The sequence below is a fragment of the Schistocerca cancellata genome, chromosome 5 (genome assembly GCF_023864275.1).
Source record: "Schistocerca cancellata isolate TAMUIC-IGC-003103 chromosome 5, iqSchCanc2.1, whole genome shotgun sequence".
Taxonomy (NCBI): domain Eukaryota; kingdom Metazoa; phylum Arthropoda; class Insecta; order Orthoptera; family Acrididae; genus Schistocerca; species Schistocerca cancellata.
Genome location: NC_064630.1, coordinates 773833480 through 773852173, shown reverse-complemented (window position 1 = coordinate 773852173; position 18694 = coordinate 773833480). Strand labels below are relative to the sequence as shown.

Genomic DNA, 18694 nt, shown 5'->3' with positions numbered 1-18694 from the left:
TAAAGCTACCACCTAGCAAGTGTGGTGTCTGGCGGTGACACCACAGAGGTAACACCAGTTCTAATGGACAATAACTGCTGTAGGAAGTGAGGGAATGTATCATACGAACCATTCCAGCATAGTCCAAAAACACTCGGCATCTGCACATTTTATTCATGATTTCAACACAATATTGTATCCCCCACTCTTCTGGCTACACGATCCCATTTTGCAACATAATCTCCACGCAATGCGAACCCTTTTGCCACCTCACTGGGTAAGGCTGTACGCCCACATGGTACGACTGTACTGCTCGACCTCGGAGTCAACGTCTTGCTGCGTCAATAACCTCCCCATCATCCACACATCGCTTCCTGCGGAGTTCATCCTTCATTGGGCCAAACAGATGCAAAGTCCGAGGAATGACGGTTGATGACGTTTTGTGAGCTGCTCTCGGGTGCGCAGACCTGTATGGAGCCTTGCGTTGTCATAGAGAAAGAGAGGTTCGGGCATTTTTGTGGCACCTTAATACTCTCAAATACGACTTGTAGGTATTGGTAGACTATTTTCTCACAGAAGATAAATTTGGTTAGCTTCTTTAAAAGAATTATCGTAAAATATAACCTTCCACATCCGAAAATCTTAGTTATATACACTACTGGCCATTAAAATTGCTGCACCGAGAAGAAATGCAGATGATAAACGGCTATTAATTGGACAAATATATTATACTAGAACTGACATGTGATTACATTTTCACGCAATTTGGGTGCATAGATCCTGAGAAATCAGTACCCAAAACAACCACCTCTGGCCGTAATAACGGCCTTGATAGCCTGGGCATTGAGTCAAACAGAGTTCGGATGGCGTGTACAGGTACAGCTGCTTATGCAGCTTCAACACGATACCACAGTTCATCAAGAGTAGTGACTGGCGTATTGTGACGAGCCAGTTGCTCGGCCACCATTGACCAGACTTTTCAATTGGTGAGAGATCTGGAGAATGTGCTGACCAGGGCAGCAGTCGAACATTTTCTGTATCCAGAACGGACTGTACAGGACTTGCAACATGCGGTCGTGCATTATCCTGCTGAAATGCAGGGTTTCGCAGGGATCGAATGAAGGGTAGAGCCACAGGTCGTAACACATCTTAAATGTAACGTCCACTGTTCAAAGTGCCATCAATGCGAACAAGAGGTGACCGAGACGTGTAACCAATAGCACCCCATACCGTCACATCGGGTGATACGCCAGTATGGCCGGCAGGAGTGGCCGAGCGCTTCTAGGCGCTACAGTCTGGAACCGCGCGACCGCTACGGTCGCAGGTTCGAATCCTGCCTTGGGCATGGATGTGTGTGATGTCCTTAGGTTAGTTAGGTTTAAGTAGTTCTACGTTCTAGGGGATTGATGACCTCAGCAGTTAAGTCCCATAGTGCTCAGAACCATTTGAACGCCAGTATGGCGATGACGAATACACGCTTCCAATGTGCGTTCACCGCGATGTCTCCAAACACGGATGCGACCATAATGATGCTATAAACAGAACCTGGATTCATCCGAAAAAATGACTTTTTGCCATTCGTGCACCCAGGTTCGTCGTTGAATATAATCCGACCTTTATCAAAGTCGGAAACGTGATGGTACGCATTTCTCCTCCTTATACGAGGCATCACAACAGCGTTTCACTAGGCAACGCCGGTCAACTGCTGTTTGTGTATGAGAAATCGGTTGGAAACTTTCCTCATGTCAGCACGTTGTAGGTATCGCCACCGGCGCCAACCTTGTGTGAATGCTCTGAAAAACTAATATTTGCATATCACAGAATCTTCTTCCTGTCGGTTAAATTTCGCGTCTGTAGCACGTCATCTTCATGGTGTAGCAGTTTTAATGGCCAGTAGTGTATTAAGCGAGTTCTGAGGGTGGCAATCATAAAGGCAAATGCGTTTTTCTTTTCACGAAATTTCAATAACCAACTTTCTCCTCCGAATGCGGAAACATTTTGATGACTCTCACCTACAAAGGGAGAAATTACCATCGTGATAAAATATGAGAAATCAGAGTAAGCTCGGAATTATTCCGGTATTCATTTTCCCACCTGCTTTTCGAGAGTGGGGCAGCTGAGAAATAGCCTATAAACGGTTCTATAAACCTTGTCTCCCGCACTTAAATGCGAACTGAGGTGTCAGAAGCTGCACGTGAATTACTGTGTCATATGAAGCGCCACAAATCCAGTTGGAAGAACCAATATACGATCAGTACTAACGGAAGGCGTGGATTGTGGAAACTGCCCGAGCTATCGCTACAGCAACACATTAGGAACTTCCACAGTGGCCTGATGTCGGTCTGCGCCACATCTTCTTAGCGTCAACATCATCTCTGAAACGCAAAAGGCAACTGGAACGTCTTACACGAGGTGTAGAAGTATGAAACCAGAATTTGGTTGCAATGATTACGCGTCTGTTGTTTGGAACTCATAAACAATATTTTGTTCAAAATAATCTCCATTGCTATTTATACATTTCTTGCACCTCTCCGGCAGGCTATGAATGCCATGCCAAAAAACCCAGTTCTTGTTTTGAAGCGAACCAGTCAGTGAGCCATTTTCGTACATTTTCATACGAATTAAAGCGCTGTTCAGCTAGAGTGTGTCCCAGTGATGCAAAACAGATGATAATCGGACGGAGCCAAGTCTGGAGAATAAGCCGCATCCCCTGTATTTCCCAACTCAATGCCTCGATAGTTTCCCTGACCTGTTTTGCTGTGTGTGATGGGGCGTTATCAAGGAGCAATATGACTTTGTGTTGCCTTTTTCCCTATTCCGGTCCTTTTTCACGTAATGCTCGATTTAAATCGATCATTTGCTGTTGGTAGCGATCAGTGTTAACGGTTTCACCAGGTTTTAGCAGCTCATAATAGATGACACCCTTCCGATACCATCAAACACAGAGCATTGCCTTCGTTCCAAAGCGATTTGGAAATGTCGATGGTTCGCTTGGATTCACCCATGATTTACGACGCTTAGGTTTCTCAGAATATATCCCTTTTTCACCATCTGTCACTATTTGAGGGAAAAAGACTTTCTTTTGTATCTGGCGAGCGGAATTTTAGAAGTGGTCTTTCGATTTGCTTGCTGCCTTTCATTCATTTCTTGCGGAGCCTGTTTTGCCACTGCCCGCATCTCGTGGTCGTGCGGTAGCGTTCTCGCTTCCCACGCCCGGGTTCCCGGGTCCGATTCCCGGCGGGGTCAGGGATTTTCTCTGCCTCGTGATGGCTGTCCTTAGGTTAGTTAGGTTTAAGTAGTTCTAAGTTCTAGGGGACTGATGACCGTAGATGTTAAGTCCCATAGTGCTCAGAGCCATTTGAACCATTTTTTTTTTGTTTTGCCGCTTTCTGCAGCTTTCCTATAGTTTTCAAACGAAGAGAAACAACGGCTTCCTGCGTCCCATTCAATTGTCCCGCGAGTTCCTGTTGAGTTTGAGCATCATCTTCATCCAATAAGGCCTGCAATTCGTTGCCTCGGAACTTTTTCGGTGGTTTCCCGAGCTCGTGGTTTCTCACGTCAAAATCACCACTTTTGAATTTTTTGAACCACTCGAAACACTGTGTTTTCCCTAGAGCATGTTCGCCGAAAGCTTCGACAAGCATTCGTTGCAATTCTGCAGTAGTTTTCTTCAAACGAGAACAAAAACCAATGCTAGCCTAAAATCGTAGTTCGTAGGCACAAAACTAAACATTTTTACGGGTTTGAAACAGATAGCGATGTATGGAAGTTGGGTTACTTCGTGTTGACATTCGTCGTTAGCCGTTAAGGGAAGCAGATGGCGCTACAGACTGACGGTTAACACCATCTATAGGGAAATAGCGGTTCTATACTTCTACATCCGGTAAGTTACGTAGCGGAGGGCAGTTCGGTGACCTCGAATTGCATATGTGGTGGCCGGGTCACGCGACTCTGTGTGCATGGCACCTTGAAGATCACTAATTCAGTAGTAAATATACGAGGCAGTAAGTGGCGAAGTAAGGGCTACTGCAGTCCCGTACAACAAAAAACACCGAAAATAATATCGGAATTTTAACTGTTTACCATACCTCTAAGCACAAGTTAGAAAGAATTTTACCCCGGAAGAAACCATGCCCGAAATACGTTCCTGATTTGGAACGATCTGGAAGTCGTATCTTCTGCAAGGTGTAAGGCGCACTGACCTAAAAGTATGTAGGAAAATAAATAGTATTTCAGTAAGGGAAACAAACTACGTTAAAGCCTCTTCTGCCAGCTTTGGATCGGGCGAAGCGCACGGGGCAGCACTGAGCTTCCGGAAAAGTTTAAAGGTCACCACGGTGGCATTGTACTTGCTCACTAGCCGACTACAAGCCAACATCTAGCCATTCTCAAGCAGGGAAACGTTGCGTATCACATTCCAGGGCGAATTATTTTCCCTACACGTCGTCCTGTGACCTTGCACTGTAATAACACATCCGGAATTCTCAGTCGAAAGTGAAAAGGTTTTTTACGGTGCCGTTAAACTTTGTAACAGAACCAACAGTAAAGGAAGAGTTTTAGAACGAAGAAGCCTTTTGACAATGCAGACGTGCCAAAACTGACGGTTGCGTAGCTAAATGAGACAGCAGTCAGTGTCTGTCATCCCGTAATAAAATAAGCTTATACTAAGCTCACTTAATGTGTTTATACTCAGTATTGGGAGATGAAGAAGCTTGCACAAGATAGAGTAGCATGGAGAGCTGTATCAAACCAGTCTCAGGACTGAAGACCACAACAACAACAACTCAGTATTAGTGATATAAATCTAACGGTGATGTCTAGTGTTGAGAGATGAAACACACCTACCTCTCGTCTTGCAGCCAGTGTGTTTCCAGCTGACACGCACATCACCCATGCTTAACCTCCCAAGCTCGGATGCAAATTAAAGCTTCAGGTAGCTTTTAAGAACTTCGTAACAATACAGCATGGTTCCGTTAGAATCATTTTAAAACGATACCGCTGACTCCACAATACGAAATGCCGTCAGCTCGTAAGACATTTATACGTACAGAATACTCCGCACGCCATTGTCAAGTGCGTGGTATAGGGTGCTTTTTACCAACAACAGCAACGCACTGCCATATTCTATTCGCGTATGAAGCAAGGGGAATATGGCTGACTATACTCCTGCAAGCGTACTATCTCTCTATTATCATTTTCTCACGTTTCCGAAATACACGTTGTGGGCAGCACAACTGCTCCACAACCTACCTGGAATACCGGTCATGTTAACTAATCCAACGGCGTTTCTCCATATCACTGCCGCCAATCTTCCAAAGATTCCCAATTTTTAAGATACCAGAGTACTTTCGTTAAAAAAATTGTTTATTCGGACTCTAGCTGCCCAGTCGTTTAATATATTTACAAATATATTTATTGTGAAGTTTCAATATATCTCACTCTTTTTTAATTATACACTCATGTTACGAAAGTCATGGTATAGCGATATGCTGGAATAGCGATATGCACATGTACATATGGCGGTAGTATCGCGTACCCAGGGTATAAAAGGGCAGTGCATTGACTGAGCTCTCACTGCCTCCTACTCCTCAAACTCCTCTCTGGCCGGACGTGGGGGTTGCACCCCTCTACCATCCTCCACACCTACAAATCCTTAATCCGTCCCATCCTCTGTTATGCCAGTCCTGCCTCGCTATCTGCCCCCCCCCCCCCCAAATTCTATAAGTCCCTCCAAATCCTTGAGCGTCATGCACTCCGCGTCGCCTTCCGTATATGCCTCCCGTCCCCACGCGGATCCTCTATGATCTCATTCCTTTCCCCCATCTGCTCCTGTTCCTCGAACATATCCGCATCCTCTACACCTCCCGCCGTCTTGAACCCCCTCACCCCCTGGTTGCTCCTCTCCTTTCCCATCCCCGCCCCCTGCCACGTCTTCACCGTTGTGTCCCCCCTACCCTCCATCTCTACACCCTACATCTCCTTTCCCAAGGTGGCTTCCATCAGCTCCCCCTCCCGGATGATGCCCTCTCTCCCTCCATTTATCCTTCCTATCAACTCTGATCCTCAACCCCCCCTCCTTTCCTCCATCCTTTCCCTGGGCTCCCTCTTCCTCCCCCCTTCCATCCTGTGTTTTGTCCCCGCCTATCATCTCCTTTCTCTCCCCCTCCCCCCGAGTCCTTTTGTACTCCCCTCCTCTGCCTTCCCCAATCCCTGGCCCGTCTGCTCAGCACCCCCCACCCCTCTTATGGATCCTCCTCTTCCATTGGCTCATTTCCCCCTCCCCCTTCACTTTTCCTCTCCTTCCCCCCCTTTTTTCCCGTCATCTGACCAGTTTCCCCCACCTGCTCTCGGGTGTGGTATGTCGTATTTGTGCCAACTTTTAGCGCAGTGTTTAAGTGAGTACTCGGTGTTGTGCGTCCTTCCACAGTGTTGCGAACAGAAACCATGCTGTCCCTGGGTGTGCTTTTTACATCTCTTGCTAACAGAACCCAGACTGTCGCCGTGTTTTTTTTAATTGCCTGTCTATTGTTTTTCTGCTTCCTGTGTGTTTTATTAGCTTCATCGACCCTGTGTTTTATGTTTTACGCTCCAGAATTTTCTGCCGTTTTTACCTTTAAGTCACCGATTTTATTGCCAACTGTTATTATTTTTTATTATCTTCATCTTTTTAAAAAATTCTGTAGGCTGAAGAGCGGCGTAATAAGCTGCTGCCAGCCCGCCCCCTTTAGGGGGAATCGAGACCCAATAAAGGGGGAAAAAAAAACAACTGAGCTCTCATTTGAACTCAGCCGGCCGGTGTGGCCGTGCGGTTCTAGGCGCTTCAGTCTGGAACCGCGTGACCGCTACGGTCGCAGGTTCGAATCCTGTTTCGGGCATGGATGTGTGTGATGTCCTTAGGTTAGTTAGGTTTAAGTAGTTCTAAGTTGTAGGGGAGTGATGACCACTGATGTTAAGTCCCATAGTGCTCAGAGCCATTTGAAACCAGGTAATTCACCTGAAAAAATTCGCAACAGGATTATGGTCGCACGAGACGCAAGGGACATTCCATTTCGAAAATCGTTAAAGGGTACCGCGATATCCACAGTGTCAATTGTGTGCCGAGAATACCTGATTTCGGGGTTACCTCTCACCACAGACAACGCAGTGACCGAAGGCCTTCTCTTTGTCCGCATCTCGTGGTCGTGCGGTAGCGTTCTCGCTTCCGACGCCCGGGTTCCCGGGTTCGATTTCCGGCGGGGTCGGGGATTTTCTCTGCCTCGTGATGACTGGGTGTTGTGTGCTGTCTTTAGGTTAGTTACGTTTAAGTAATTCTAAGTTCTAGGGCGCTGATGACCATAGATGTTATGTCCCATAGTGCTCAGAGCCATTTGAACCACTTTTGCCTTCACTTAACGACCGAGAGCAACAGCGTTTGCTAACATACAAGCAAAACCGATTGAAATAACCGCAAAAATAATTGTGGCACGTGCGACGAACGTATCCGTTTGGACAGAGCGGCGAAATTTGGCGTTAATGCGCTATGGCAGCAGACGACCGACGCGAGTGCCTTTGCTAACAGCACGACATCGCTTCCAGCGCCTCTCCTGGGCTCGTGACCGTATATCCGTTGGACCGTCGCCGACTGGAAAATCGTGGCCTGGTCAGATGAGTTTCGATGTCAGTTGACAAGAGCTGAAAGTAGGGTCCGAGTGTGGCACAGACACCACGAACCGATGGATCCAATTTGTAAACAAGGCACTGTGGAAGCTGATGGTGGCTCCATAATGGTGTGGGGTGTGTTTACAAGGAATGAATTGGGTCCTCTAGTCAAACTGAAACGATCATTGGCTGGAAATTTTTACGAGGGCAGTTCAATAAGTAATGCAACACATTTTTTTCTGAAACAGGGGTTGTTTTATTCAGCATTGAAATACACCAGGTTATTCCCCAATCTTTTAGCTACACAACACTATTTTTCAACGTAATCTCCATTCAATGCTACGGCCTTACGCCACCTTGAAATGAGGGCCTGTATGCCTGCACGGTACCATTCTACTGGTCGATGTCGGAGCCAACGTCGTACTGCATCAATAACTTCTTCATCATCCGCGTAGTGCCTCCCACGGATTGCATCCTTCATTGGGCCAAACATATGGAAATCCGACGGTGCGAGATCGGGGCTGTAGGGTGCATGAGGAAGAACAGTCCACTGAAGTTTTGTGAGCTCCTCTCGGATGCGAAGACTTGTGTGAGGTCTTGCGTTGTCATGAAGAAGGAGAAGTTCGTTCAGATTTTTGTGAACAATTGTGACAGCACTACCAACAGAGATGTCAAGTTGAGCACTGAGTTGTTTGATGGTGATCCGTCGATCATCTCGAACGAATGTGTTCGCACGCTCCGCCATTGCAGGAGTCACAGCTGTGCACGGCCGGCCCGCACGCGGGAGATGAGACAGTCTTGCTTGACCTTGCGGCGATGATGACACACGCTTTGCCCAACGACTCACCGTGCTTTTGTCCACTGCCAGATCACCGTAGACATTCTGCAAGCGCCTATGAATATCTGAGATGCCCTGGTTTTCCACCAAAAGAAACTCGATCACTGCCCGTTGTTTGCAACGCACATCCGTTACAGACACCATTTTAACAGCTCCGTACAGCACTGCCACCTGTCGGAAGTCAATGAAACTATACGAGACAAACCGGGAATGTTTGAAAATATTCCACAAGAAATTTCTGGTTTTTTCAACCAAAATTGGCCGAGAAAAAAAATGTGTTGCATTACTTATTGAACTGCCCTCGTATGTTCGGCTACTTGGAGAACATTTGAAGCCTTTCGTGGGGTTTATGTTCCCAAGCAACAATGGAATTTTTATGGACGACAATGGACAATGTCACCGGGTCACATTTGATCGCTACTGGTTTGACGAACATTCCGAACGATTTGAACGACTGATTTGTCCACCCAGATCGCCCGACATAAATTCCTTCGAACATTCGTGGGACATAATCGAAGGTCAGTTCGTGCAGAAAATCCCTTATTGGCAACAGTTTTGCAAGTAGGCTATGTCGGGCTACAGAGGCAGTATGGCTGAATACTTCTGTAGGGGACTTCCAACGACTTCTTGAGTCCACGCAACGGCGAGTTGCTGCACTACGCCGGGGGAAAAAGGAGATCCGATACGATATTAGGTGTCTGATGACTTTTGTCACTTCAGTGTATATTGCAGTCCAAATGCCACAAACATGCTGCTTTTTATTTTTCATCCTATGATACAAAAGTCTTGTGCTGGGATATTAATAATTGACAAATCGTGTTTCATTCGTAGTAAGTTTTATTGGGCTCATCGGTGGAGATAACTAATTGGGTGTTCTTTTACACTTCTGTATGGGCTGTAATGACATCTTTGCAACTCGTCTCTGATCTTTACAATGTCCGCCGTCAGATGCACTTGATGAGGACCTCAAACACTTGAGCAGTACTCTAAAACAGGTCGAACAAGAGTATTGTCAGCAATTTCCTTTACAGATACACTGCAGTATTCCAGAATCCTCTCAAGAAATATGTCTTCTATTCGTCTTACCTACTTTTAAGTTCACGTGTTATTTCCACTTCATATATTATGATTATGATGATTATTATTATTCCTAGCTATTAATATACAATGACGCCATCTAGAAGTTGTAACAGAATAACTATTTGGTTGTTTCTTTCGTTTGTGCGCAGTATCTTCTGTTCATCAGCATTTGAAGAACTCCGTAATTCAATAAAGCCCAAATACAGCCTGAGTCATTTTGCATTTTCTTAAAATCATCCAGCCTCATTCCCACCAGGCAGATGATACCATGGTAAGCGCACAATCAAAGAGCGCTGCTGACCCTATTTAATATAAAGCTCATAAAATTGAGGTCATTAAAGATCACTATTAAGCCGTTTCGTTTCTGCTGAACATTGGCAGGTTGATGTATTGCATTCGGTTACATCAACTAAAATTTCTTTGCATCTGTAAGCCCATCTTTATACAGGATGGTTGTGGGACGTCGGCTGTTCAGTATAAAATGTCAAACGTAAACGCCTTCTGCCATCTAAATTTCCAGTTTTACTTTGTTTGTGCAACCGGTTCTAGCGTTAAATTAGCCATCTGCAGGCCCTCTGAATGACATGTAGGAAGAATCCCACCTCCTGCACAGTCGAAGTAAGGCCAGCATTCAGTCACTGGTGTCCGTAGATGTCTTCCTAACACAGCGATCCCTTCGGTTATCACTTGCCGTCTGTTCAAGCAATGATCGAAGGGCTCGTAGCGTTAACGAAGACATGTACGGAGACCAGGGACTGTAGGCTGGCCCCTGCTTCGACTGTGCAGGAAGTGGGATTCTTCCTACACGTCATTCAGGAGGCCTGAAGATGGCGTAATTTAACGCTAAAACCCGTTGCACAAATACAATAAGACTGGAAATTCATACGGCAGAAGGTGTTTAGATTGTATATCTTACAATTTCTGCGAGCCGATCAGATATCTGTGTAGGTACACCGTAAGACTGTATCTTGGTTATCGCTCGGCTGTGTATTGTAAATTGGAACGCGTATCGGAAAGCTAGCGAGTTGGAATCTAACAGTTCACCTGTGTCTATAACTTGAAAGCTTTTTTTGTGTTAAAATATGCAAGACAAGATAGACAAAATAGAACGTGAACAGGAGAACAATACTGGGACGAAATGGAGTGAGAAATCTGTTGAGGGGTGACAAGATTCAAACGGCGCCCTTTCCGGTGGGGACTGAATGCTTCACCGGAACGGATTATGGCCTGCGCTTCCTGCAGACAGGCCGCTATCGAACCGCGGCCCCTGACGTAAGAGGTATTAATACCCGGGTAGCGTGGGCGCACCGCCAGCCTGCCCGTCTTTCTGTGTGCTGCCTAGGCCAGGCCAGGCCAGGCCAGGCGCGGCTAGGTGCTGTGCTGCACTGCACTGACCTAACATTCGCAAAGCCGCCTGGAGACCGCTCGCGATACTCCTGGACGTAGACCGCCAACTTTTAACTGCGATGGTTCACATCCCACCGATCGTATACTAAGACAGGCAGGAAAACTTACCTAGCATGTACCGAGCGTGGTAGTGCATCGTTCAAAACCAAATTAGATTTTTCATGGGTTCCGTACAGGTGCATGTCGCGATGGTTACGATCGTGGGGCAAAGGCAGATTTCTTTCCTCATTCTTTCCCAGTTCTGGTAAATTTTTCGGCTCTAATGACAGAAAAGGGAGGAAATGGTAAAGGTACACGGAGAACCCTCAGCCACACACCACACACTGTAAGATGACCAGCATAATATAGATGTCTATACGACGGGGCGTTTCGTTACTAATGTAGACATATAGGAGGAATACGCGAGGTGCTTTTCGTCATTTCGAAGACTGGTTTGATGCAGCTCTCCAAGCCAGTCTATCCTATGCAAGCCTCTTCATCTTAGATCAGCTACTGCAGTCTACCATCCACTTGAGCCTGCTTATTGTGCTCATATTCATCCCTTTGTCTCCCTCTATGGTTTTATCCCGTCCCACACACTTCCCTCCTATACCAAACTATCGGTTTGTTGATGACTCAGGTTGTGTCCTATCAACCGCTCCTTTTTTTTTGGTCATGTTGTACCATACATTTCTTTTTTCTCCACTTCGATTCGGAACCTCCTCATTAGTTACTCGATCTACTTATCTACATTTAATTGTTGCATGCATAGGTTCTTATTATTATTATAAATAATACAGTAATCGAGCCTTAAATACTGTATGCAAGTGAGTCTAACACTCCAAACGAAAAGCGACATGGAAAGCACACTGAAGGAAAGACGCAAAATCACCGGCACAAAATTGACACCGAGAGTGATTACACTCTAGGAAAACCACGGAGAAATCATAGCAGCAGATACCAGAAAAAGAAGGTTGAAGTTCTACAGGCAGATCAGCTGCCTAGCACCAACAAGAGTCACCTACAAAATTCTGACATACACGCAACGGGTCTGGTCAACAATACCATGACCTAGAAAAAGCACAGGTAGATTGAATAGACACTGAAGACAGAAACAAGTACAGAGACAAGATACCCAAGTGGAATGTGAGGCCAGAGGCTGAAGTCCCAAAGAAACCAGGGACAAAGTGGAGTTAAGATGCAGACTCCACGGAGAAAAAATGGCAGAATCGCGGAACATCAGGAAGAATGCTTAAGCGAGGCAGAATGCTTTGCGTGACCCAGGATCTCGATGCAAATAATAATAATAATAATAATAATAATAATGTAATAAAAAGTAATAATAAACTGTACGGCTGGGACGAGGAAACAAAAATAGTGGAATGAACTGTGTCGCATTTGCAGATAACTTTGCTATACTTTATGAAGACGTGACATTTGCTGTGCTACAAGTTAATCTTTTAGAAAAAATTAGCAATAGGATCGGCTCAAGAATTTCTGCAGGGGAAAAAAGTTAACAAACAGTAAAAATGGCAGTGAAATTTCTGAAAACCGATATTTGCCAAAAAAAAAGGAATGTTAAAAAATTCAAATATCGTAGGTAAATAAACCAAGAAAGTGGCTAGGAAAAACTGCTACAGTTTCAGGATACATAAGAAGGGAAGGGCATGTCGTTTAATCAATAGAAAATGCCTTAAAACGCAAAAATGAGGCGTTACAATACAATAGTGTGCCCAGAATGTCTATATGCCAGCGAATGTCTAGAATTAAATTATAATTTAGATAAATTGAAAGTAGTAGAAAGGCGAATCATCAGGCTCTCGAAAAATTGTGATAGGCTGGAAATTACGAAGAAACGATGAAATACATCGAAACATGAAAAACGTATTGCATGTAATGAGAAAAAGAAAACGATTATTTTTTGGAGATTTATATTGATTGTTAAGATCGTAGTTTAACCAAAATGACTGTAACATATTTGTGGGATAACAACTGACAGAAAAGTGTTTAGGGAAAAAGTATTGAATATTGAAGGATTCCATGGTAAGAGAATGAGAAAAACTGATCTAGAATGGTCAGAAGATAGAAAGAAAAAACAAAGCGAACAGACGGGAGATTATTGGAAGAAAAGAACAACAAATGAAGATTTCCACTGACCTGGCCCATCCAAGAACATAGAGAGAGAGAGAGAGAGAGAACATGTCAGTTGCGCATACTGCATACTTGCTACAAATTTCTATTCGTAATCAGTAGGAAAGATCATTACAGTTTTACATTCCGCCTTTATCGAGGTCGTAAGAGACGGTTGTTCATAACCTTTCCGCTGGCATTCTTTACGCCGAGGAATATAACATAACATTCTGAACACAGGTACCTCTTGATATCTGATAAGGCCTCTTCTCCAGCATTATGTATAAAAGGCCTGAAATAATCATGAAAGACTAAAATAATTCACAGTGAACAAATCGAAAAGAAAATAGTACAAAAAGCAAAGTTTACAAGTATTGTGTATTATCAGTTTTTATTTGCGTCAATGAAACATAGCGTCTTAATGTAAAGTCCATTAAGGAGGGTAGGACGTCAAACGGGCCGACTTGGAGCAAGAGAGGCACCACAGGACATTTTAATTTCTACTGTCTATACTTTTACAAATAAATTCATAAAACTTTAGCAGCATGACCAGGAAGGATTCAAGATTCATATTCATAGCAGTGGAAGCTCAAAAACGTAACAAAACACATTTTTTTTACATGTGAAATTTCATCTTTTTTCGCTTACTATTGGCTGCATTTGTTGCTTGCTATAGGTACACTTTTCTTCCTAAGTAAGAGAGATTCTTCGATGACTTTTACACAGCATACAAACCACAGTTACAGGTGTATGCAACTCTGGAAGTTATTTAATTTATGAAAAAATGAATGAATTGTTACATATTAAACTTCATGTTTAGAAAAAACTCAAGCTTTATAGTTACTTCTCAATTTTTTCCACAGTTTTTTAATAGATTTGGAAAATTCTAGAGTTTCGTACACCTATAACTACTGTTTGTATGCTATGAAAAATTCATCGAAGAATCTCTATTACTTAGGAAGAAAAGTGTACCTATAGCAACAAATGCAGCCATTAATAAGTGAAAAAATGATGAAATTTCACATGTAAAAAAAGGTATTTTGCTACGTTTTTGAACTTCCACTGCGATGAGTGTGAGTCCTCAATTCTTCCTGGTGATGGAGACAAAGTCTTATGAATTTATTTGTAAAAGTATAGACAGCAGAAATTAAAATGTCCTGTGGTGACTCTCCTGCTTAAAAGAAAGTGAGAGTTCGCCAGTGAGCAATGCAGAGATGGATACTGGGGATTACCAGACGGCACAGGTAAATACAGCAAAATGAGTGGACAGACTGAAGTGGACGAAGTACTTATTATTGTAGTCAAAATTGGAGGTTGATGGGACATATGGCCATAGGAATGGATGGCAGACGGAAGTTCTTTGCTGGATTCTGTAAGGAAAGACGACCTAATGGAAAATGGCAGGTAACATTAGAAACCACACAGAACTACGTGGATGCGTACAGCTGGATGGAGGACTCAGGAAGGCCTTTATCCGACAGTGGATGTGGAATGAGTTGTAGTGACTGTATTCTTAGAAGCAACGCTGAGGTGATGGATATTGGGCTTGACAGAACTATGTTTGTATAAATTATATTTCGCCGTGCAGCGACCTGTGTCGTGACGTCAGACGCTCGCTGTGGGCCCCGCGGCGCACACAATGGAGGCGGCAGGCGCTATGTGGACCGAGGTCACCTAATTGCCCTCATCTCCGTCTGTCCCACACGCTACTGGCCTTCCTGCGCGGACGACGACTTAATTTTCCCGTCCTGGATACACTATGTTGTACGATAACTTCAGAGACATCTTCTCTAGGCTGCCGCGAAACTGGCCTTCTGTTCATAGCGAAGCCAAAATCTGAAACACTTCTATTGTCGTGCTGAAATGAGCCCATAATTTATAGACAGATAAAGGAAGCAAGCCATTAAAGTTTTGATACATAATCCGATTTCGACAAACGGATATCTGCGATAGGTTGAAAGTTCCATGATTGTCCAACAGGGAAACAACCTATTAGTGAGTTTAAAACACCTGGACGGTGTGTCTGTGAAATTCGGTAAATGGACCCATTCCAAACGGCATAGCACACGGGAATTAGTAATGAATACCTTTGTTAGCAAAATTCTACCTTATGCGATACTCTTTTTCCCTTATTTTTCCTTCACTGACACACGATTTATCCTCAGATTACTGATCATTTATTTTGCTGCATAGAAATATCGTAGAAGGAAAGCACACTCTCAAATTGTTCATAAAATCGGAGAGAAAACATTTCTCTGTGTAGCATTATCTTACGATTCTTATACTCGGAGAACTGTTTATAGAAAAACAATAAAACAAATAGATTTGCCCAACACAAATGCGGTGAATGTCCTTTGTTAACATTGCTACAGGTAATGTACTTTTACAGATTGTAATCTGCAACAGTTTCAGGTTGAAAAGACTGCTTTCTGGAGGACGACGGATTTGACATATTTTCCTATGATATTTACAATTTTCTGCGTTTTCTTTGTGTTTACAAATTACTTAATACTTCATGGCACGTAATTACCTTAATACTGAGATTATAACAATTTTAAATCGAAATTATAACTACTCATTACTATTTGTAGTGCCAAGCTTTTTTTGCGCCATTTGAAAGATTTCCGATCGTCGATAGGTTACCGCTTGTATGCCCGGTGCATTGTCTGGCTACTCGAGAAAAGCTGGTTGGGGTAATTGGAGAGGTGCTTACTGCGCATCGTTTGGAATGTATTTTAGTTGCAGAACTCTTTGCTTGCAGTAAGTCGTGTTCTGTTGCAGAAAGATTCATTTCAAGCTTCGTTTTCATCTGAGCGATCGATTTTTAAACTTCTGTGGCACTTGGTGTATATGTGTCAGACCCCAAATAAAAAGGTTCGGCTTTCAGTCCGAGTATTTGTTTCTATCCGTTACCGGCTTTTTCACCTCTGGCAGTGATTTTTTTTTTTTGTGAAAAATAGCAAGCTGCATAAACGATTCGTGGATCACATCAAATTGCACGTTACCCTGGATCTAGATGGGTAGTTCAGTTCGAAAGTAAAGGGCATACTACACACAAAAGGACAATGCATTTGCGTTCATACAACATTCGTGTTGAGGACAACTTTACTTAATTTTCTTCTTCGGTCAGCTTCTGCTGCAACCTACTACTAGTTCTGATATAACTTGGTCTCTCTATTCGTTGGGCGCTGATTTTGTGGTATTAAGTCATCAGTGATTGCTGAGTGTGATCTGTCACTCTGGAACGTTCTGAAAAGCTCGTTGTTGGGGCCATACAGAATGATCGATAGGAGCTGAAGTCTAATTGGTTAGTGCCAGACTGACCGTATTTATTAGTGGTGGTTCAAATGGCTCTGAGCACTATGGGACTCAACTGCTGTGGTCATCAGTCCCCTAGAACTTAGAACTACTTAAACCTAACTAACCTAAGGACATCACACACATCCATGCCCGAGGCAGGATTCGAACCTGCGCCCGTAGCGGTCGTGTGGTTCCAGACTGTAGCGCCTTTAACCGCTCGGCCACTCCACGGTTACTTCCGTACCATGTTTTTGGTGGTCTATACGGTTCATGATGGGTCCCTTGTGCGGTTTTTTTTAGTGCTGCAGAACGGTGTGACAGAGACGCGAGCGTTTCTCCTGGAAGTATGCCGGCCACACGCCTGCCTTTTCCGGGTCGCTCATTTGCGGGTGTCTGCATTGTGTGCGGCACGCACGGACCCAGCAGCCCGCGGCCAGCGGCGCGTGTCGCTTTGTGTGCCAGCGCTGCGTGACCGGGAAGTACGCGCACACACACGCACAGCTGAATACCCGCCCCACACCACAAGGCTTCAGGGGTGAAGGCACAGCTGAACGGCCGGCTCGAGCTGTGCCAGCTTACCATTTATACGAGGGCAGTTCAATAAGTAATGCAACACATTTTTTTTAAAACAGGGGTTGTTTTATTCAGCATTGTAATACACCAGGTTATTCCCCAATCTTTTAGCTACACAACACTATTTTTCAACGTAATCTCCATTCAATGCTACGGCCTTACGCCACCTTGAAATGAGGGCCTGTATGCCTGCACGGTACCATTCCACTGGTCGATGTCGGAGCCAACGTCGTACTACATCAATAACTTCTTCATCATCCGCGTAGTGCCTCCCACGGATTGCGTCCTTCATTGGGCCAAACATATGGAAATCCGACGGTGCGAGATCGGGGCTGTAGGGTGCATGAGGAAGAACAGTCCACTGAAGTTTTGTGAGCTCCTCTCGGGTGCGAAGACTTATGTGAGGTCTTGCGTTGTCCTTTGAATATCCCAACTGGTGAACAATTGTGACAGCACTACCAACAGAGATGTCAAGTTGAGCACCGAGTTGTTTGACGGTGATCCGTCGATCATCTCGAACGAGTGTGTTCGCACGCTCCGCCATTGCAGGAGTCACAGCTGTGCACGGCCGGCCCGCACGCGGGAAATCAGACAGTCTTGCTTGACCTTGCGGCGATGATGACACACGCTTTGCCCAACGACCCACCGTGCTTTTGTCCACTGCCAGATCACCGTAGACATTCTGCAAGCGCCTATGAATATCTGAGATGCCCTGGTTTTCCGCCAAAAGAAACTCGATCACTGCCCGTTGTTTGCAACGCACATCCGTTACAGACGCCATTTTAACAGCTCCGTACAGCGCTGCCACCTGTCGGAAGTCAATGAAACTATACGAGTCGAAGCGGGAATGTTTGAAAATATTCCACAAGAAATTTCCGGTTTTTTCAACCAAAATTGGCCGAGAAAAAAAATGTGTTGCATTACTTATTGAACTGCCCTCGTAGATTGCAGTCTACGAGCGCTCGCGACTGCGATTGAATAATGCGCGTCGCAGCACAATGCAACAGCGCGCATACACAGCCGAGATCGGCGAAGAACGCTTCTGTAGTAGAGCTCAATCCTGAGGTGACAAGTTCGAATACTGGCGTGTAAGAAATATCCATCGCTAGTATCTGGCTGCCAGGAAGAGGATCGTTTACAGTAAACAGATACGCACGTACTTGGCTCAGGATAACGACACAGTTCAAAATAATGGCGAAGCTGCTCCTCGTTTTTGTCAGGTCTGGTTTGCACCGGGGTGATCAAAAGCGAATGAAAATTCTTTCTGGTGTAAACGGTACGCGAGCGAGAGCAAACTGCATTCCGCCTGTTCGCATTCGCTAGTTTTCGCTTGTACTCTGCTTGTTTTCTGGAGAACCATTAAAGGAAGTGTGTGTCCTTTTCACTAGTAGCACAAGAAAGATTTCATCTGCTGTCTTGTCTACTTTTGCTGTTGACGTGTGTCGCGTGAGCAATGGAGTGGTCCTAAGGGCATGAAATGCTGCTGACAGACGAATATCGTAGGTGATAAAACGATAAATTCGGTAAATGTTTGCATGTGGCTGGAACGGAGTGAATAATCAGAATCTTTGTGTTTCTCTTTATCAAAAAGGAAAAGCACAAAAAATTTCCATTAAATTATACACGTCTGCATATGTATTCTGCTGATTAAAATGAAAAATATACGAAAAACCTGATCAATTTTATTCACTGTCAGGACAACTGCTTGGGAATCAGTAAGACAATCAGCACATTTAAGTGAACAGCAGTGTGATTGGTGTATTGCACCAA

At 44.5% G+C, this 18694-nt stretch overlaps 1 protein-coding gene across 2 annotated transcripts in view; it reads left to right on the top strand.

Moving 5' to 3' along the window:
• Positions 1-18694, top strand: part of LOC126188965 (tumor protein p53-inducible nuclear protein 2) — a 77106-nt gene that overhangs the window by 34712 nt on the left and 23700 nt on the right. The window lies entirely within an intron of this gene.